At 43.6% G+C, this 21,757-nt stretch overlaps 1 protein-coding gene across 6 annotated transcripts in view; it reads left to right on the forward strand.

The window, feature by feature from the left end:
* The first annotated feature begins 7,020 nt into the window (after positions 1–7,020).
* LPAR1 (lysophosphatidic acid receptor 1) overlaps positions 7,021–21,757 on the forward strand; it is a 131,918-nt gene continuing 117,181 nt past the window's right edge. The window contains exons 1-3 of one of the 6 annotated variants that reach the window (XM_053656504.1): positions 8,139–8,352; positions 16,819–16,931; positions 21,153–21,284. The gene's annotated coding sequence lies outside the window, so the exon portion shown is untranslated. Of the gene's footprint in view, positions 7,370–7,745; positions 8,039–8,138; positions 8,353–9,052; positions 9,128–16,818; positions 16,932–21,152; positions 21,285–21,757 lie in introns of those variants that run through there. The other 5 variants (XM_037152744.2, XM_037152739.2, XM_037152742.2 and 2 more) reach the window with 5 other exon arrangements.

Here is a 21,757-nt window from a genome sequence, read left to right on the forward strand (position 1 = left end):
CATCTACTTAAACACTCCTTGTAGTTTTTTCTTCTCAAGGGTCTACCTGTCTCCCCAACAGCATTGCCAGGAAGCAGGGCAGAGGCACCCCCTGTTCTTGGGGTACACCGATCTCTTTCTTTCGCATTCCCACTCCTAGAGTATTGTTTTTCCTTCTGGTATATACACGCCTTCTAGGCCTGTAAATCCCCTTTTTCTAAAAGCTTAGGCTTTCTGTAAAAATTTTTGGCTCTTCCATTTGCTGTTTGCCACATACTTTCCTGAGCAATGAGCTCAGAGTGTATGACTATTCAAGGAGAGGAAAGTGGAAATACAGGGAGAAAAAAATGTGGAATAAAATCTAAAAATATAGTCCTGTTGTATAAGTACTCTATTCCACTAAAGACAGAAGAAACTATATACTGTTGATGACAGAAATATATTTTTGGGTTATATAGAATTATCAATAGAATACTAGCTGTGGGAAATCATAGGCTTTATGCACAGAAATGAACTACTGACTTGTTTATTATAGTTAATTTTTCTTAGGACATGTTTATAGTGTGTTTTAGTTTTGCATCAGATACAGTCATTTTCTGCTCTTAGGTGTTATAGTGTTTATATGTGTTTAATCACACCTGTAGCTCCCTAAGGAGGTATGCAATGGCTTGACATTGTTCCACAATAGTCTGTTTTAGAACTATTATTGTATAGGTAGATCCAGGTAATTTCACTTGCACTTAAAGCATATTATTTAGCTGTGATTCATAAACAATAAATTGCACCAATCTTAAATGCTTAGGTCAATGAGTTTGAACAGGTTTATACACCCATGTTACCACCAGACAAAGCAAGAGACAGGACATTTCCCTCACACCTGGAAGTTTTCTTGTGTGCCTGGTGAGTCCATCTCCACTCCCTAGCCAATCATTGTTCTTTTTCTAACATCGGAGATTGGTTTTTCCTGTTCTGGAATGCACTGTCTTGTGTCTGCCTTCTTTTTTTCAGCATGATTTTGGGGATTCATCCACATTGTTGTGTATATCAGGGGTTTATTCTTGATGTTGCTGATGAGTCTTCCATTCTTTTAAAATTTACTGTGGCAGCGTATATGTTGGCGGAGAAATGGGGAGGGTGGCAGAGACATTCAGTTAAACGTAATCAGGGCTTAATCAGTGCGAAGGTGAGACATCTCCAACTCGCTGACCTTGGGGGAGTGCCTGGTCCAGATGGCAGCCCATTAGAATCTCCTCGTTTCTCTGATCAATCCACAGCTGGTTACACAGCGTCATTGAGCCCCTGAGATTATAGTCAGAATGTGTGTTACAATATACAGGGTCTGGCACAATGAACACCCTTGTTTATTACAAAATCTTTTATTTCAAAATCATAAGCTGTAATCTAATGCTGTATCATAGTATTATCACACTCAAAAACACCATATAACATTTTAGGTGAAATGTTCCAATTAAAACTATAAATTATTACACATGTCTTATTACCCTACCAACCACACTCATGCAGGCCTTACTTCTGTTGCACCTTGTATATTAGTTTAAGTCAAGGTAACTGATAGATTCCCAAAATTTAGTGGCTCACAAAGCAGGAAACTTCTTTCCACATAATGGTCCAGAGTGGGTGTTACATCAGTCGAGAGACTCTCCTTCCCCTGGACACTTAGGTGTCAAGACTTTTGGCTGCCTGTCACCTCAACCCATGGCTTTCGAGGCAGGTGTATGCATTGTCATCACCGTCAACCAGAAGAGTCAAGAGCATGAGGGAACCCATTGGGAGGGCATGTTATCGGTAGTCCTAGAATTGGCAGAAGTCACTTAAGCTCACGTTCTACTGGAGACAACTTAAGTGCCTCCCACTAACTGTAAGACAGGCTGGGAAATCTTGTCTAGCTGGGGCCAAGAAGGCAGGAATGGATAGTGTAGTGAGAGGCCTCTGATACCCTGTGCATGCTCCACCTTGATCCGTACGGCACTTCCATAGCTTTAGTTAGGTTCTGAAAGGGCTCTACGACCAAAAATGTTTCAGAGCTTCTGTTAAGGGGCCACAGTACTGCTGCTGCTACCCTGCTCTAGAAGATATAATAGGCTGTCAAATCGAAATAACATAAAGGACATAAAACACACAGGACTCAGGCAACCCTGCCGCCCCATTTTTGCCCAAGATAGCACAGTACAGTTTATATTCCTCAGAACACTCACAGCAGGTTATGAGGCACACATCATCGCTGCTGGAACTCACAAGGACTCAGCATATTAAAATCAGCCATATCTTATTTGGAAGAAAGGAACAGATTCTTTTGTGGTTTGCGCATTTTGTACTTTATGTAAGAAATTTTTCTCTGCCTTGAAATGATGAAGATATGCTGAAGTCTGGAAGTTTTACCTGGTCTTTTATGTAATTACATCATTAAGAACTGATTTTTATTTACAGTGTGAGGCACAAATCCCATGTTTGTTTTTTAATATACAGTGTATATATAATACATATTGCTGGTTGTTTCAGTGCCATTTACTGAGGAGAACATCTTCAATGCACTCATTTACCTGGACTCATCTGTCATTTGAATGTGATCTGTTTCTGAACCTGTTGTTCTGTTTCAGTAGAGTATTTACCAATCGCTGCTCTGACGCCACATTGTTTCAACTGGCGAGGCTCTAGGATATTATGATAGCCAGAGGGAAAAATTTCCCTCCTTGTGCTTCTATGGAATAATCTTGGATATTCTTGGCCTCTTCTACTTCTCTGTGACTTTTACAATCACTTTGTCAGGGTCTATGAAAACCCCTAGTACAATTTGGAATAGGTTGTTTCGTGTTTATGGAGTCTTCTCAATGAACATGATGGATCTTTTCATTTAGTTAGGAAGTTTTGAAAGCGATTCTTTGTATTTACTTTTAGAGAGGGGGAGGGAGGGAGAAAGAGAGGGAAACATCAGTGTGTGGTTGCCTATCACATGCCCCCCTACTGGGGACCTGGCCCACAACCCAGGCATGTGCCCTGACTGGGAATTGAACCAGTAACGCTTTGGTCTGCAGGCCAGCACTCAATCCACTTAGTCACACCAGCCAGGGAAATTTAGGAATTTTTATGCATTTTAGTAAAGTGTAATTTTTACACATTTATGTTAGTTTTTATCCAAATTATAGTAAAGACTTGTTGCTTTCGTAGTGAGACCTTTAAAAATGTATTGTTTTTAATGGCTGGAGCTTCTTTGTATACAGATCTTTTATTCAGCAATGTTGTTAAACTCTCTTATTTGCTCTAATACTTTATTGCTTGGATTTCTTAGTAGACAACTGTATCATCTATAAATCATGTTTTTCTTGTTTTCTACATTATGTCTTCAAATTTGTTTGTGCGTGTGTGTTGGCAAGGAAAGTGTTTCATGAATTAACATTAGGATAATGCTTCTAGAAATAGGTTGTCCAGGAAGTTCCTCCCTTTCCATTCTTACATTATGGTATCAATCCAATGTGCTTATAATTTTAAAATACACATTGCTGAACTTGGTTTGATAATAGTGTGTGTATAAAATATTTACTTCTTTTGAGATTAGCCTATCATTTTCCTTTCTATGTTTTTGCCTGAATTTGGTATACAGATTTTATTAACTCATAAAATAATGTGGGTGCTTTTCTTTTTTTCCTATTTTTTGAAACTATTTGAATAGAGTTGATCTTTCGATGATGGTCTGCTGTCTTTCCCACCAAAATTTTGATCCTTTTTGTAGGTAGATTTAGAAATACAAGTTCAAATTTTTAATGTTATAAATATATTCATGATTTCATTTTTTTGAATCAATTACTTTATAATTTACATCTCACTAAAAGTATCACCTTCAGTTATTTTTGATTGTCCACAATATTCTCTTAGCATTAAAAAAACTACTGAAACTATAATTAAAATCTCATTCATAGTCTTGTTTCTTTCCTTTTTTCCCACTATCAGTATTACTAGAAATTTACCTATTTTATTATTGTTTTATAACACTAGCTTTCTGTTTTGCAACCCTTTCAATGATTACTTGGTAGCTCTGTCTATTTTTAGCTCTATAATTATACACCTAACGCACATACAGTTTTTGTTCTTCAGTTCCCCCCTTTGTTTTAGATGGAAGCCTTTTCATCTGTGTGAGAAAGATTACAGCATTTGCTTGTCCTTGATCCACTTCAGGCATTATCACCCAGATTATTCATGCAGAAAAGTGAGGTAAGAAAAAAGGTGAGCACAGAGTCACCCTTCGGGCCTCATGCAGACCAACACAAAATCGTACATCTACTTAAAACAGTATGAGATGTTTTTTTGTGACTATGTGTCTCAGTGTATTTAATGTGTGGCCCAAGGCAACTCTTCTTCCAGCGTGGCGCAGAGACGCCGGAAGGTTGGACATCCCTGCTAGGGTTTTCATTCCATTGCAGTCTAGTCTCGTACGAGATTGCCACACGTGTGAGCCCCACTCCTGCAGTCTCCTTTTGCCACTTCTACGCTGAAGAGTGTGGTTTTCTTTTTTTTGGTTGTTTTTAAACTAAATTGGGCTGCCTCACCCACCTCTGCCGCTGGCCTTTGAAAGTAGAAAGCTTCCCTAAGGAGAATGTTTTTTCTCTGGCCAAGAGGAAAAATACTGGGGAGACACAAATGCCCCGTTTTAAGAGGAAGACACCTACGCCCGAGGGGCATCTGACAAGCTTCCCCAAGCAGGCTGAGTTCTCCTAGGGGATCATTCCTCCAGAATATATTCTTTGAATTAGTCTCTGCACTGAAATGGGCTGGAGGGAAAGTTTCCAACAGATCTTTCTGGCTGATAGTTTTGATTACTCTCTAGCAGAAAATTTCAAAGGCTTTTTGCCAGACAGAAGGAAACATGGGAGAACAGAACCCAGAGCAGTGAGAGCCAGTTTTTCAATCCTAAATGCTTCATAAATTATAGTCCTTGGACCACTAAATAACGTCGATAATTGGACAAAGTCTATTGTATTCTTTAAGATGTTAATGTAAACTCTACTTGAAACGTTCTCATTAGCATTCTCTTCGTTTTGCTGGGAATCTCGCGTTTGACCACACCAGCTGTGTATTTGGCTCAGCTGAAGTCATTTGAAGAAACAGATACAGAGAAACATTGCCTGGCAGAGGATAATAGGGGAAGGTTAGCACAGAAAGCATTAGGATGACTCTCCAAGAAAGGGACTGAAATCTGAATGGCGAGAGGGCCACGGCCAGGAAAAAAAGCGTTAAAGAAGGCGTACGAAGGCCATCCTTCGTCTCTGTTGAAACATCATCCACTCAGTGTTTTTTAAGAGGCCTATTCAAAAATATTACCTTACTTTGATAAGGAAATTTGGAACCCAGTAAAATACTGTTACTGGTACTACTCCATTTCACAGATGACCAAACGGGCTCACAATGGAACAGGCGAATCTGGAACATAATACTAACTCTCTGGGCTGAACAGGGTTTGGTTTTGAAGTGTTTGACCTAAAGCTGTCTGCAGAGCAGGCCCTTTCTGACAGGCCCACACTCGTGAGGAAAACAGGTCTGTCCAGGCTGACCTCGTCTTTTGTTCTCCATTTCATTTTGGGACATGGTAGACCAAATAAAGTGGAAATAAAGTGTTTTACAGTGAATACCTTGGAACTCTTCAATACACATTTGTGTGGATAGAACTCCTTGTTTGATGTTACAAAGGACCACAGACTAATTACAGCAGTTACTATATAATCTGAGCAGAAGCAGCCATACTCCTTAAGACAGGAAAGGGAAAATCAATGTACTGGAAACTGTCCAAGTTCAATGATAAGAAAGAAACTTATTTTGATGTTACCTTTGATTTATGAGGAAGGGCTAAATATTGGGATAATTATTATACTAATGACTTAATATTTATTGATATAATTAATAACAATAACTATTTACAATAAACATTTGAAATATTCTCACTAGAAGATATAGAAGTTTTGGTTTTGAGAAACCTAACAGTAAATAAAAAGAGTGTGTAGTAAGAAGGAGACAGGAAAATCAACCAAGTGATTTTTCTGAGTTGGTGAGAATTATCATTGAAACGAAAGCCCCTTGCCGTATATTGTACTTTTCCTAACAATGTACAGTTTTCATTACACTTAGATTTTACAGTGGACATTTTCTTCCTGGTCCTCATTAGAATATACTTTTAGAATTTAAGATCAACTTGTCTCATTATTTGTGAGGTAAGAGTATATGTTTTTTCTGCATGCCATACATGAATATGTGAGGCCTGTGCATGAATTACATTTTCTGATTTGTTTCATATTTTCAGTGGATTGTTGTAAAATCATGAGCTGGTAGGAAAGGAGAAAAAGCAGAATCATTTAAAGCTGATTTTTAAAAAAGGGGGATTTGGTAAGTTGTTTTAAGAGGAAGCAGCTTCAGATGGCAGTCAGGGCTTAGCCTTGGGCGTCCTGGGAAAACCACAAGGCGGACTCCGTGGGGCTGGTCAGCAGTCTCGGGCGGGGGTCCCTCGTGGCCACTTGGAAGCACACCTCCCGGAAGCCGGAGGCCTTTCCATTTCCTCCGAGAAGGTTTCCCCTCCCGCGCAATGAGGTTTAGTCGCCTCCCCTTTCTGAGAAGCCCACGGTTTCCGAGTGACCCCTACCAACGCCGCCCTCCCTCGCTGTTCTGCATTTCTTTCTTGGATGTAGTTGTATCAGTCGCGCCGGGTCCCCTGTCATACCGCTGTCGTGGCCTTCTAGATGCCATATCCGGCGAGAGTGCACTAAGCTTTTTATTCCTAAGCAGCTACTTTGGAAGTGTGGCAGCTTTAGCAGTGGAGGGAGAGCCAGAGAATTTGCCAGCACTTCGGAAATCCTGGGAAACCAAGGGTGGGAGGGGGGCGGGGAGGTGGCGCGGCCGGACGTCCCCCGGGGACTGGGTGTTGTTTTAGGGCCCGGCTGCCACTTTCCCGAGGTGACCCCCAGGCCCGAGTCCCGCGCCACTCCCGCCCACGCCTCCAGGTGTGCATTCCCCGCCCTTCGTTACTCTTCTGACACACTGATAGCTCGCACTTGCAAAGTTTCACTGGGCAAGCGGAGGAGAAATTTATAACCAGGGACAGAGAGGACTAAGGGAGCCTGGCCACGCTTGCTTTGGTGGGCAGACCCAGTCCATCGGAAACTCAGAGACGAGCGCACCTTTGCAGCGGCGGCCGAATAAAGGCTGTGCTGGGAGGAACTCTGTCCCTTCTGTAAAGTTTAGGAAATGAACTAAGAGAGGCCATACTCCAGGGCTTTTGCGGGCCCTGCGATGTTTTCCAGAGCTTTTCAAGTGGGAGGAGAGGAGCAACGAAATGAAAATGCAGTGTGTGAGGGAGCCCACCCGAGTCCCGCCAGCTGTCGGGCCGGAGGTGAGTTCTGGAGGGTGTGGGGGTGGGGACCCCGAGCTGGTGGCCGCGGGTGTGTCTGCTCCCGGGAGGAGGCGGTGACTGGGGGCTGGTAATGAATGGGAGGCTCGGGCGGCCGGGGCGGGAAGTTCGGTGAATGAATGGGGGAAGGGGGTCGCCGAAGCTAAGGGCTCTGGGGGTGTCACACCAGGTAAGAGAATGAGCTAGGGGGAGGGGAGTCGGGGGTGCGGGAGTTGCTGACTTGTGCTACGTGGAGCCAGCAGGAAAGAAAGAAGGCGGGGAGGAAGGAGGCTGGCGTCCGCGCTGCCTCTTCGGCCCTCCCTCGCGCCCCCTCTCCAGTGGCCCCTGCCCGAGCGCCAAAGCCGGAGCATTTGGGGCCGAGCGCGTTTGACGCTCTGGGAGTTGGGACTCCCCAGTCTCCCTGCGGAGCGCTGCCTGGATTTTGGGCAGCCTGGACTCCGCCGCCCCGAGCCCTCTGTGGCCTCCTGGCCTTGCGCGGGACCCCGGCTGGGTGGGCGCAGGGGGTGGCCTGGCTCCTGGCGACAGTCGAGGGGCGGGCCGAGAGCCGGTTTGGCTGGTCGAGGTTGGGGGGACGCGAGGACTGACCACGCAGCCGGAGGCCAGCCCGGGGGGTGGCGAGAGCCGGACTCCAGGCGGCCGCAGCGAGCGCAGGTAAAGAGGCGGGTGTGGGGCGGGGAGACGGCGCCCCTTGGGCTCAGAGCCAGTGGCGGCGGAGTCGCCTCTGGCGGGTTAGGAGGGTTAGGATCGCTCTGTCTGGCGGCAGGCGGGCTTTGTGGTCGTGCGTGCGAGTGTGTGGGTGTGCGCGCGCGCGCTCGCCCGTGTCGGGAGTGGGTGGGTGTGCGTTCCTGCGAGCCGGCCTGCAGGAGGCGAGGCTGTCCTGGCCTCCCTAACCAACCAGTTGACCGAGCCCCGGGAGGGAAGTTGCCGCAGACGCCGGGCCGCCGGCCCTCCTGTACCCCCGCCAGGTTAGTGCGTCCAGGGGCACACCCAAGTGACACGTAGGTGGCCTCGGGTTACCTGGGACCGGGTGGGGGCACGGGAAGGCTTGCCGGGGGGCGCTGAAGATCCCTCTAAAGCAGCGTCTGGGTGGACGTGGACCGCACGGTGTCCCCGCACCCAGCGGCTCGGATCTCCCGTACCACTTGCTTCTTACCGGCAACTCAGTACTCTGTCCTGGGCTGAGGGCTGCAAACCTAAGAATCTGTCCAGCCGCTTAACAAACACGCTTAGCAAGTAACTGGAAAATCTAAGTCAAGGGAGGGACCTGGCTTCGAGTTGGTGGTTTTGAAATCAACGGGCTCCTTTGGTTTGTGTAAGACTAGCTTGTGCTGAATGGATTTAAAATTTATTGTTGTTTTTCTTTGCTGCCATTCGGCCTTTTGATGTGTAGGAATGACGGCGTCCAGGACTTGTTGCTTTCAGTCTGGGCCCAGAGACTTGCTTTCTGCTGCTACTTCTGCTCAGTCTTTCTTTTCCTTTTCGTTGCAATCCATGTCCCCCCCCCTCCGCCCCGCCCCCATAAATGTGGGTTTCCAGCGAGTGTTCGCTTATTAAAACTTCACTATGAATGTCTTGTACCCCATTGAAATAGCTGCATCTTTGCAAAAGGGCGTATTGAAAACACGTAACTGCGGTTGTTAGAGCAAAACCCCTCTATTCCTTCAGGCTCCAACAGTCCGGGATTTTCATCTGCTCGCATTAGCGCGTTTGCCCGCTGGAAGCATGACTGTGAAGTGAGAGGTCTGTGATTCAGAGCCTGCAGTTTTGGTGAAAGGGAGGCCCTGCAGTGGAAATATTGATAAGTTCTTGGAAGCAGATAGTGTCTTGTCAAATGGAAGAGTGAGCCCCAATGAAAAAGGGCATATACTGGAGTTACGGTTGTTTGGATCGAAGTGAATTCCATTGCTCGTTCACTCACTCCCTCTCACTGTGCGCACTAGTTGTTTCAACCCCGTTTCTCCAAATCCGGGTAGGAGTGAGCATATTTGCCCCCAATACAAAATTGTTACCAACAACCAGCGTTATAAGCATGTTACGGCTGTTAGGGTATCTTTCTTGATACCATTTAATTCTAAGCTAAAGAAGCCAAATAGCAGGGGAAAGAAATAGTGTGTGGCGGGAAGGCGAGGACTGAGGGGCCAGGCAGGAGGACTGGGCTGTCATGATTCAAGCCAGCACGCACGCCGCGTCCCCTAGTGGTGCGACCTTAGCCGGTCAGGTCAGCTCATTCTCCTCCTTCTCCCGGCGCTCATCTAGAAAATGGAGGGGTTTAATGATCGTCACTGTTCCTTCCAGCTCCCCAAGTGACCACAGACTGGTGGGTGGCTGTCCCGTGTTAGAACAGTAGGAAGAGGGCAGAGGGGAAGTGTGAAGGGGTTGGGTCTGGAGGGAAGTGAGAGGGCACGAGGGCCAGGAAGGTGGAGGGAAACCAGCGGTAGGAGATGCCTAGAGGGGGAAGAGCCTTGAACTGGGAGTTCATTTTTCTCTTTATTTCTTCCTCCAAAAGGGCATCGGTGGTCCTGCTTCCCCCATCAGCCTTCCAGTACTCTCATTTAAACTCTGAACCTGCTTAGCTTTAAAATCAGAGACCCTTACAGCTGACCTATGCTCCTTCTAATCTGCAGTATTGTTTCTCAGCCAGTCAGTGGCCGCCCAGGGCTGTGGGCCCTGCGCCTGGATCTCAGGATCCCGGCAAATGATGGGAGAAAATAACAGAGGTGGGGATGTGGGTGGTGGCTAGTGGGGCAACTTGCATTTTAAAACTTACGTTTTCACTTGAAGTTAATATTTTTCCAAAGAGTAAGTTGATTACAAAAATTATACCATAGTAGTTTCAAGATTTTCCTGAATCTGTTGTGTTGCACCTACTGGAAAATTCAGAGAAAGTAAAATCCTTACTTACTAAGTCTTTTTGGTACATAATGACATTGAGTCTGGTAGTGGCTGTTAGGACCAGAAACTTATTTCAAATGCTTGTCGGGAAAGTTCCGATCTGGGAAAAATACACTGTCATTTTTACAGGGAAGCTCCCAGTGTTCAGGAAATCACAAGAGTTTTGAAATTTAGTCTGAGGTCATGATTTGAATGTGCCTGATATGTAGCCTTTCTTTAATTTTCTGGTACTGATATACATATGTACTTGAGGAACATGATCGATTTTAAAAGTGAAGCGTGATGTGATAAAAGCTCCAATGCAAGCTCTTGGTTTAAAGTCTGAAAGTCTGCTCTGGCCTCTCTTACTTGACATCACACTCCTGTTTGTTTTCTTCTTTCTACACACGTTACCTAAAAAGTCCCTATCATGTTATTAGTTAACTGTTTCATGGAGAGCCATTGTGGATGTCTTAGAGTCGAGCTGAAAGGAGGAGGAAATTTTAATTCAGTAAGCAATGACTGAGTTCCTCCTCTAGAGGAGATATTAGAATGATTGAAAGAAGGCTCTAGAAAGAGCTGCAGCGCCGGGAAAGGGGGCAGCTAACTTCAGTACAGCAGCTGGATTGCATAGCTGGGTGGCAGTTGTAGGACCCAAGAACCTTGGCATGCCGGGGAATGGAAAACTAAATTCTGACTTTGGGGCTTCTGAAAGGGGCTTGAAGGATGCAAATGATGCATCTTTTAAAAGATGAACGTCAGGGGTGAAGATGTGGATGGAGCCCAGGGTAATGAGAGCTGGGAAGATATAAGGTGGTACATTATGGGGGGCCTTGGGTTTTATTTTAAGGAGTTGTGCTATGCGGGGGTGGGGAGGGAAAGTAGTATTTAACCCCAAGATATAGGAAGACACTGAGTAACACGTATTGGGGCATTGTGAGAGCGGCGAATGATTGAGAGGTGATTGGGCTTTTGTTCTATCAGATTCCTTCGTAACCCATGGCTGGTGAGTTCTGTCAAGGGCACTGCCGCTGGCTTATCCCGATTATATAGAAGTTGCAGAATAAATGGATGTGTGGTTACTCCCCACCTGCCACAATGGATAGTGAGTTTTCTACTTTTGAGAAATTTAATTTAGTAAAAATTAGTGATGCCACTGTGTTATGTCTGGACCTTTGAAGTCTATGGATTAAAATCACTCTCCAGGCACAGAGCTGACCAAGAAGGCATTTTATTTTGTTTTGTTTTGTTTAGGGAAGGGCCTGCTGGTTAATGTTAACTTAAACGTGACTCCACTGGCAACCAGCATTCTTGACCCTGTTTATGTTATACATAGTATTTAACCACGGTGGTTGAGTGTTCATAGCCCAGAAGAGAAAGAATTAATTAGTTTGGAATTGGGGTTAATGCCTTTGTAAAGGGTAGGGGTGTGGATGGAGGGAGAGAAGCACCCTGAATACTGCAGTGAGGGCTGACCCAACTCTGAACATCTGTATTAAGTTTAACCTCCAATAGAAGTAGTCTGCTCAATACTGGAGACTAATACTTCTTAAGCAACATTCCTTTTGGTCATCTGCTCCCCTGCTCCCCAAATTTCTAGAGCTGAGGCGTCTAGCTTATTATCTCTTTTATAGGAAGAATGCCTGTGGGACCCATTTGGGAGAGGCGCTTAGCAGCTCTGTAGGTTTCCTTTCACACCTCAATATCTCTGTCATGGGTAGAAATAGATGGCTTGTCAGCTGTGTGTTCAAGGTGGAGTTCATTTGGGTGAGTGTTCTAATTGCCCTTGAATCTGGAGATGCTGGGTTACCAAGGAGATAGTTAATTAAAGAAGATAGGTCAACTGCTTTTTACTATTATCTGAATACAATTTGAATGAATGATCTTCCCAGCAGTTTGCATAATCTCTACAAGAGAACTCAGGTTTGGCTTGTTTGATCATTGAATTAAGTGAGGGAGCCCAAGGTTAGTTTACTGGATTTATTAGAAGGATATCCTTTTTTGGGGGGAGGGGGAGGGCATTAAGGGATTTTATTTAAACACGTTGGCATTTTTTTCCTGCAGATTATTATGATTTCAGAGTAGTATCATTGTTGTTATTAGTGACTTATGGGGATGGGTCAAAGAAAATCATTTTAATGCTTCAATGGTAGCTCCTGTCATCTGATCTGTGGTATAGAAACTTTACCCTTGGAGGTCATGTAAAAGTCAAATTTCTTTCAGAAATGAAAGAGAACTCTTTTACTCCATGCACGGATTTAGGTTATCATTTATTTTATTTTTGTGGTACTGTTTTAAAAAGGTGGTGTAATGATAGGGCAGCCTCTTAACTTTAGTCCAGTGCTAACACAAGCACATATACGCCTGAATGATGTCGATCAGGCTGTGTTTGTTGTATTTAATATGGAGATACAGGAAAATGGCTTCAAAATCAGCCTCTTTCCCTAAAAGAGGAAAAGAAAGTTTAATAACACTTGATCATGAATCTCTTTGGGGTGGGATTCCCAAGGTTGAAACTGTTACCTAAAGGCAGTTTTGTTCATTATGGCCATCAAGTGTGCCTATGCTTCTTTTTATTTTATTATTTTAAATTATATTTTATTGATTATGTCATTACAGTTGTCCCAGTTTTTCCCCCTTTGCTCCCCTCCACCCAGCACCCCTACTCCCTCAGGCAATGCCCACACTATTGTTCATGTCCATAGGTCACAGGTTTAAGTTCTTTGACCACTCCATTGCTTCTACTGTACTTTACATCCCCATGGCTGTTCTGTAACTACCTACTTGTACTTCTTAATCCCTCACCTCTTCACCCCTCCCTCCCAATTCCCCATACCCTCCTCCCATCTGGCAACCATCAAAACACTCTCTGTATCCATGATTCTGTCTCTGTTCTTCTTGTTTGCTTACTTTGTTTTTTAGATTCAATTGTTGATCGATATTTATTTGCTGTCATTTAATTTTTCATAGTTTTGATCTGTTTTTTTATATATAACTCCCTTTAACTTTTCATGTAATAATAGCTTGGTGATGATGAACTCCTTTAGCTTTACCTTGTCTGGGAAGCTCTTTATCTGCCATTTGATTCTAAATGTTATCTTTGCTGGGTAGAGCAATCCTAGCTGTAGGTCCCTGCTTTTCATGACTTTGATTATTTTTTGCCAATTCCTTCTAGCCTGCAAATTTTATTTTTGAAAAAACAGCTGACAGTATTATGGGAACTCCCTTGTAGGTAACTCTCTGCTTTTCTCTTGCTGCTTTTAGGATTCTCTCTTTATCCTTAACCTTTGGCATTTTAATTGTGATGTGTCTTAGAGTGGACCTCTGTGTACCCATCTTGTTTGGGATTCTCTGTGCTCCCTGGGCATGCATGTTTATCTGCTTCACCAAATTAGAGAAGTTTTCTTTCATTATTTTTTTAAAGAGATACCCAGCTTTTTACTCTTTCTCTCCTTCTACTGGCATTCCTACGATGTGAATGTTGGAAGACTTGAAGTTGACCCAGAGGCTGCTTTCACTATCCTCATTTTTTTGCAGGGGGGTGGGGGAATTCTTTTTTCTTCTTGCTCTGATTGGTTGTTTTTTGCTTCCTTATGTTCCAAATCATTGATTTGATTCTTGGCTTCATCAACTCTACTGCTGTTTTCCCATGAATTGTTCATTATTTTAATTAATGTATCTTTATTTCTCACTGGATCTTTTTTATGCTGTTGAGGTCCTCACTAAGTTCCTTGAGCATTCTTATAACCAGTGTTGAACTCTGCATCTGATAGATTGCTTATCTCCATTTTTTTTTAGTTCTTTTTCTGGAGTTTTGATCTGTTCTTTCATTTGGGCCATGTTTCTTTGTCTCCTCATTTTGGCAGCCTCCCTGTGTTTGTGTCTATGTATTAGGTAGAGCTCCTTTGACTCTGTTTCTTGGTAGCGTGGCCTAATGTAGTATGTGTCCTATAGGGTCTGGAGGCACAGATTATCCTATCAATAAAGCTGGATATTCAAGGTGCTACCTTCCTGTGGGCTGAATACACCCTCCTCTTGTAGTTGAGCCTTGGTTGCTGTTAGCAAGTTAGTGGGAGGGATTTAGCTAGGCCAGTCTACTTAAAGACTGGCTGTGAACACTGAGTACCAACCTCCACCCTCTATGGAGGATCATCTGTGCAGGGGCAGGGTGGTGGTGTCCAATGTGGTCTGTAGGTGTCTGCTAGGTTCATGGGTTCTGGGGTTTCCTGGGTTGTGCTGGCCAAGGTCAGCACCCACTGTGTTCTGCCTGTGGCCACCCTGCATTAGCTATAAAGCAATCTGAGATGACTGCTACTTGTGTGAGGCTTAGAGATTCCAAGGAGAAGCCAAGCTGTGATTCTAGGCCGGCTGTTGCTAGTGCTGGGCCTGTAGCCATTTAGCAAGAGGAGAGGGGTCTGAGGGGTTACTGAGGCCTGCTGTTGGTTGTTTGACCGGACTTAGGAAATTGTGAACCATGTGCAAAGACCAGCTATTCATATAAAAATGTTAGTTAACAGTTTGGGTGGGGCTGTTAGTTGGGTGGGACAGAGCCTTGGGGGGATCTCCAGGGTGAGTCAAACAGTATTAGCCAGGTTGATGGAGTCTCAGATCTGGCACCCTGCTGCCAGCTCTGTTGCTCTGTTGGGGAAGGGCCCAGAAAAAGGACAATGGCCTCTGCCCACCTTTCTGTCTGGGACAAAGCTGTCCCCCAGCTCTTGATGCCAGACACTTTGGTTCCTCCCTGTGTGCCACTGGTACTTTTCAAGCTGCTGCCTCAATGCAGGAGCTCAGAGGGAGTGTGTCTTAGTAAGTCCATATGTGGATTCTTTAAGGGGACTGCTTGAGACTCTAGAAGTTTCTTCCACTGACTCAGTCCCCGCTGGTTTTTGCAGCCAGAAGTTATGGGGATTTATCTTCCTGGCACTGGAACTCTGGGGGTCCTGGTGTGGGGCCGAGGCTCCATGCTACTGAGATATTCCTTCTGAATTTTTATCCACGGGCTGATGTGGGACCAACCTGTTCTGCATCTCCGCCCCTTCTACTGATCTGAATGGTGGTTTCTGTAATCCTGTAGTTGTCAGACTTCCATTAAACTGGATTTCTGACAGTTCTGAGTGCTGGTCGTCTATATTTTAGTTGTAATTTTGATGTAGTTGTGCAAGGAGGTGAGCCATGTTTACCTATGCCACCATCTTGACCAGAAGTCCACCTATCCTTTTTAAAGTTTAGAATTTACTATACAGAGATTGATACTGTGGACGATTTCTCCTCCTCCTCCTCCTCCTCCTCCTCCTCCTCCTCCTCCTTCTTCTTCTTCTTCTTCTTCAAGCAAGTTGCCCCTTATTCATTTTCTTAAATTTCAGAACAATGGACTGGATTTGATTTAATGTAAGTCTGTTATATGTAATTTAATGTAAGTCAATTTTCTTTCTCTTTGTCCTTGACCAACGCCAAACTGCCTTCTTTCTGAAATCCTTCCCCAACAGAAGGATATTCCTGGCTCCTTGAGAGGAGAAATGATTCAGGGGCAGAGGAAATAAGTTGTTTTCAACCTTAGCAGCACATAGTTGACTGCCTGTTATATAACAACCATTGTGCTAGGTGCTAGGGGCAAGAAGTGGGGGGTGAATAAGGCAGGATTCCTATCCTCCATGAGGAGCTTACTAGTATAGTCACAGATGATTGCAATTCACTATAACAAGCATGATGAAACCAAGCATGAGGTACCTTACCCTCAGGGGCTTTGGGTGGGTGTAGGATGGAAGGTGAGGTTGTGGGGGTTTCAGGAAAGGCTCCTGGAAGGTTAGGATCTGGAGAAACCAGAGGAGATAAATCAAGAAACCTAGAAGAGGAAAAAGGGATCACAATAACGGGAAACCCAATCCAGAGGGTTTTTATTTCCAGTTTTGCTATTGTTGGGTAAATCAAAGGCCCTCTCTTTTTACATCTGTAAAGTGGGAATGAGAACTGATATCTGCCTGCTAATTCTAGTTTTTATTTACTTGTTTCTTAATTTAATCTTTTATTTGTCCATTTATCCATTCCACAGTGAATAGGTGTTTGTTGCACACCTGCCATGACTGAGGAACAGTGGAAAACAAGACCTGTAAGGTCCCTTCTTTCAGGGCACTTGCTTTCTGTATATCATGTTAATAGAAGTTCTTTTGAAATACCCACAAATATGGAGCGTGTTTGTCGAGCTATTTTTGAACTTTAGGAATGTTTTCTTCAAACTAGTCTCAGTAATTTCAGGTCTGTTAGCTTTTCCTTCTTAAATAAGAGAAGAAGAAGGAGATGGAACCTGGTGTTATTTTCTTTTTTTATAAACTTGGAATGTTCTGCCTAGATTTACATGGTAGTTGTCAAGTCTAGGGATAGACGTAGCTGTTTCTTATCTGTAATGCTGGCTTTCTTTCCTTCCTTCTCCCTCCCTTCCTCGCCTTTCCTTCCTTCGTACTTCCCTTTTTCTTTTCCTCCCTTCCTCTCTTTCTCCCTCCCTTTCTTCCTTCCTCCCTTCCTTCCTTCTCCTCGCCCAAGGGCATTTTTTTCATTGCTTTTAGAGAGAAAGGAAGGAAGAGAGGGAAACATCGATGTGAGAGACAAGCATTGATTGGTTGACTCCCGAACACACTCAGATCTGGACCAGGGATCAGGGATTGAACACACAGCCTAGGTATGTGCTCTGACCAGAATCGATCCCAAATCCACAACCCTTCGGTTACAGGACACTCCAACAGACTGAGCCACCCAGCCAGGGCTGGCTTTCTTTAAAAAAAAACATATGAATAATAGATAGCATATTTTATTGACATTCAATATTATTTTGTATTTCAGGTATACAGCACAGTAGTTAGACAATCATATAATTTACAGAGCAATTCCCACAATATTTCAGTTACACACCTGGCACCATACATAGTTACCAGGTAGGCCACGGTGGCTGTCATCTCACTTGGGATATTTTAAATTTTGACCCAACTTGTGTTTGTGTTTCTGTGTTCACTGTGTGACTTGCTTCCTAGAATAATCCAAATCTAGTGTTCGTGGGAAGTCAGACCTCTTTCGAGGTCATGCTATCATAATACTTTGCTTTGTTAATATGTTTTACTTATCTTGGTTGAGTCACTCAGGGATATGGAAATAGAGGAAAGTGTTCCAACCAGAAGAAGGAGCTGTATTCATTTGTAAGAGATGTGGTTTTGTAATGATTCAGAAATACAGACATGTCGAAGTAATAATCTCCCTCTGCCGCTTCAGCCCTGCCTGATGGAACCCCTTTGTCGTCAGTTTGTTATGCAGCTTTCCTTACTTGCCCTTTTGCTTATAGAAGCCTACAAAAATATTTGTGTTTATATATATTTACATGTGTGTGGGATGTGTGTGGGCCTGTTTATGTATTCCCACATGTTTGCGTGTGCGTGCATGTGTGCGTGCGTGCATGTGTGCGTGCGTGCCTGTGCTTCCTCCCGCCCCGATTCTCTTTGGTTTTAGAGAGGCTGTTGCTGAGGCTGCCACCATGAGTCAGAAGTTTCAAGTCTAAAGAGCCTGTGCGGCTCCTCTTTAATCAGGGCAGCATGGTATTACTCAATTAAGAGTTCTTGTCAGAGAGATAGGAACGTCTGGCTGTTATGAACAGGGAACAAGAAAACTATTTCCAGCTGCATGGCCACCGAGACAACAAATACCATTGCAGAGAATGTTATTTCCACAAGAATTCTGCTTCATCTGGAGCTCAGGAAGGGGAGGGGGTCCATTTTGGAGCACCTTTTGTTGGGTGGCAAACAAGGCGATGGTGGAAGGCCTATCAACCACTTCCGGAGCACAGCAGAACAGATAGGTGGAGTTACTCACTATAGGCAGGCCTTATTGGGGGAGTATGAGAGGACCCCCTTAGGAGGTGGCAATCAGCAGAGGATAGGGCTGGAGTGTTCTTACTCAGGGAGAAACAGAGTTGCCTTTTGTTAAGGGGGTTACTTGGCCATCTTGGATTATGATTTGTTGGGAAATGGATTATTGTCATGTCAAGAAAATGAGGCATTCATTCTGTACCCAGTATTTATTGTAGTGTCACAGGGCTTGCTTTACTTTCTGAGTAGACGGAGACTTGAAGGTTCAAAGGCTGGGGCAGGATGGCTGACTTTTCCGAGTCCACTAGTCACTTTATTTGAGACTCTGTCCATTCAGTTTGACGCAGCTGAAATCTTTGCATGCTTCTATGGTTTAGTCCCTATGCTTGGCTGAAGACACTAATATTTAAAAAAATATATAGAAGAAACAACCACCAAGAACGTAAGGTCCCTGCTATCAAGTAGCTCATAGACATGGAGAGCCACGAATACAAATGCCCAAGATCCGTCAGACACAGATAAATGCTGTAAACTGAAATTTAAGCCACATGTCACCCGAGTATCTGAGACTAAGAGAGTAACTGCTTTGGAGCAAAGATCTGCAGCCAGAGTCCGTCCTCCATGGATAAGCTGGCTGAAAGCTCACTCCACAGAGAGGAGTAATAATTAAGGGAGGCCCAGGTCCTGCGTGTGAGTGACAGGTTACGGTTTGCAGCACAGTGGTGGTGTGCTTTGGATCAATCCCGAAGGGCCACTAGAAGGGTGCTGAAAGCTGTTAGGGACAAAAAAGGGGCATGCTGATGCCATTAACAGAGAGGAGGGACATGAGAGTATGAGGATTCTTTCCAGAGAGGTGTGGAAGCAGAGGTTTTCAGCTTGGAAGCTTAGCCGAGAAGTCAGACCTTGGCAGCATTCAGGATGAATTGTTACATGTAGAAGTAAATACAGTCATGTGCCACCTGACAGTGGGAATGTGTTCTGAGGAATGCATCGTTAGGTGATTTCATCCTTGAGGGAACATCAGACAGCGCACTCACGCAAACGTAGGTGGTACAGTCTACCACACACCAAGGCTGAATGGTATAGCCTATTGCCCCCAGGATAGAATCCTGTATAGCACATTACTGTACCCAGTACTGCAGTCAGTTGTAACACAGTGGTAAGTGTTTGTGCATCTAAACATAGAAAAGGCACAGTACAAGTATGATGTAAAAGATTTAAAAGTGATACACCGATATAGGGACTTAACATGCATGAATGGAGCTTGTGGGACCGGAAGTTGCTCTGGGTGAATGAATGTGAAGGCCTGGGTCATTACCACATGCTCCTGTAGGCTTTATAAACATTGTACACTTAGGCTACGCTGAATTTATAAAACAACATGAGAGTAAATCAAGTGCTAGAGAAAACGATGCCATCAAGAGACATGGCTAATCACGAGATATTAGAGGCTGCTTGCTGGCTTCAAATGTCTTGGCACATTTGGCATATTGTTTTACAGCAAACTTCTTTTTCATACGTAGAAAGCGTGCACTCTAAAACAAATATAGGGCAGTAAATACATACACCCATAACAGTCACTTATTGTCGCTATTGAGTGTTATGTACCGGACATAATCGTATGTGCTATACTTCTGCACCACTGGCAGGGCAGTGGGCTCGTTTGCACCAGCGTCACCACAAACATGAGTAACATGTGCTATGACGTTATGTCAACTATGATGTCACTAGGCGACAGGGATTTTTCAGCTCCATTATAATCTTACGGGACTGCTGTTGTGTATGTAGGGTCTTTTATTGATGGAAACATCTTTGCGTTGGGCATGACTGGACCAGTGAAACATGTGTGACAAGCTGCAGAGAACTTTTTGAGTGAGAAGAGTGGTAATGCCTGGGTTTTGAAAAAATTATTTTTGTTTCCCACCCCTCAAGCTCTGTGGATATATAATTGATGAATAAAATTATATTTAAAATGTACAACATGATGAACTGATATAGGTATGTATTGTGAAAGGATTCACCCCATTGACAAACTTGGTGTTTTAAGAAGGACAAGAAGATGCATTTTGATTCTTTACGTTATTTTTCTTTCTCGTATGATTGAAATAGTTTCATAGGTTATCAGACAGTTAGTCATTGAACATCTACTAAGGCTTCTCTTGATGAGGTGGTTCTGAGATGATGAAAAACAGCTGGAGTTTCACCTTGATGTTTCTCTGGAGTAAATAAATGCCCTTGAACCAATCTATTCCAGCAAAGAAAAAAATCCCCCAAATAATTGGAAGATATGGTGATTTGGGGAATGAGAGGAATTACGGATATAGTTTTAATTTACTGCAGGTATAACAGCAATGAGTCTTATTACTGTACTTTCTGCTCTTAAAGAGAAGCCAGAAAACTTATCAGAATAACGTTGGAAATCCTAGCAGCCTAAAGACCAGACTTCAAGAAATGGCAACAGGTTTGTCACGGGGTTTTATAAAATCTGGTCAAGTAAATCTAAGCTTTCATTGCTGAATTTAAGATTAAGAGCAAGATATAGTGTAACTTTGCTCTTGACTTGGTTAAAAAAACCCTTTTCCAATTAAAAATGTATTTCCATTTCAGACAATTATATTGGCATGCCTTTTTTTGCATATAAAATAGAACAAAGACAAATGTGTTCTTACTCTTTTCCCTTCTGGCCTCTATCATAATTCTTTAAGAAGTTACACTCACTTCTACTTGGTGATGAAACTGTGCTGGTAAGGAACTTGGAAAGTGCAGGAGGCTCATCCATTGTTCTGCCACTTAAGAAAACTCCCTTACACCATTTGGGGATAATTTCTTCCAGTATAAAACATATGTGATCTCCTCAAATATTTAACAGCTTTCTGCTTTGCATTATAGGTACACGTGCCATTAACATCTATTTCATTTTTGAATTTCCGATGCCTACTGAAGTGTCACAATATTTAATGTGGATTCTATTTAATGACTCATTTCCTATTCTCCGTTTACTTCTTTTCTGTCTCTTTATGGGTTTGTGCTTCTCTGTATCTCTTTAGGTGCTGGTATTCCCAGAGCCCTGTCCTTGATTCTAAACGATCTTCACGTATGAACTTAACCTACAAAGTAGTCTGTGGGTTCCAGACCTTTGCCATTGACTGTCCCTTCTGCCTGGAGTGCTCTGTTCCCAGGTATGCTCATGCTGTGCTGTCTTGTTTTCACGTCTCAACTCAAATGCCATCTTCTGGTATATAAGGCCTCCTCTACGTACTGCATAAAAAATTGTATGATTCTTTCCATGTATCGAATTTTCCTATATTTCTTCTGCATCATATTTATCTTTTGAGAAGAGGGAAAGCCTTACTTTTTAAAAATTTCTGTTTAATTCACTGCTATTTATCTAATGTGAGCATGATACCTCGTACATAGTAACACTCAATGTTTGTTGAATAAAATTTTTGTTTGAACCGAGATTTTCTAATAAAAATTAATATATGTGCCTTCTACAGAGCATATGAGAGTAAAGATTGTAAGATGTGGTCCTGACTGCATGCAATTTACGATCTAGTGAAGGAGACTGTCTCTGAACCAGTAACCACAAGTGTGGGTGGAGTGGGGGAGACTGGGAGAGTGTAACAGGGAGATGAACTCTGGGAAGTCTGAA

This window comes from Artibeus jamaicensis, unplaced genomic scaffold (genome assembly GCF_021234435.1).
Source record: "Artibeus jamaicensis isolate MK-2021 breed Jamaican fruit bat unplaced genomic scaffold, CSHL_Jam_final scaffold_1964, whole genome shotgun sequence".
Classification (NCBI taxonomy): Eukaryota; Metazoa; Chordata; class Mammalia; order Chiroptera; family Phyllostomidae; genus Artibeus; species Artibeus jamaicensis.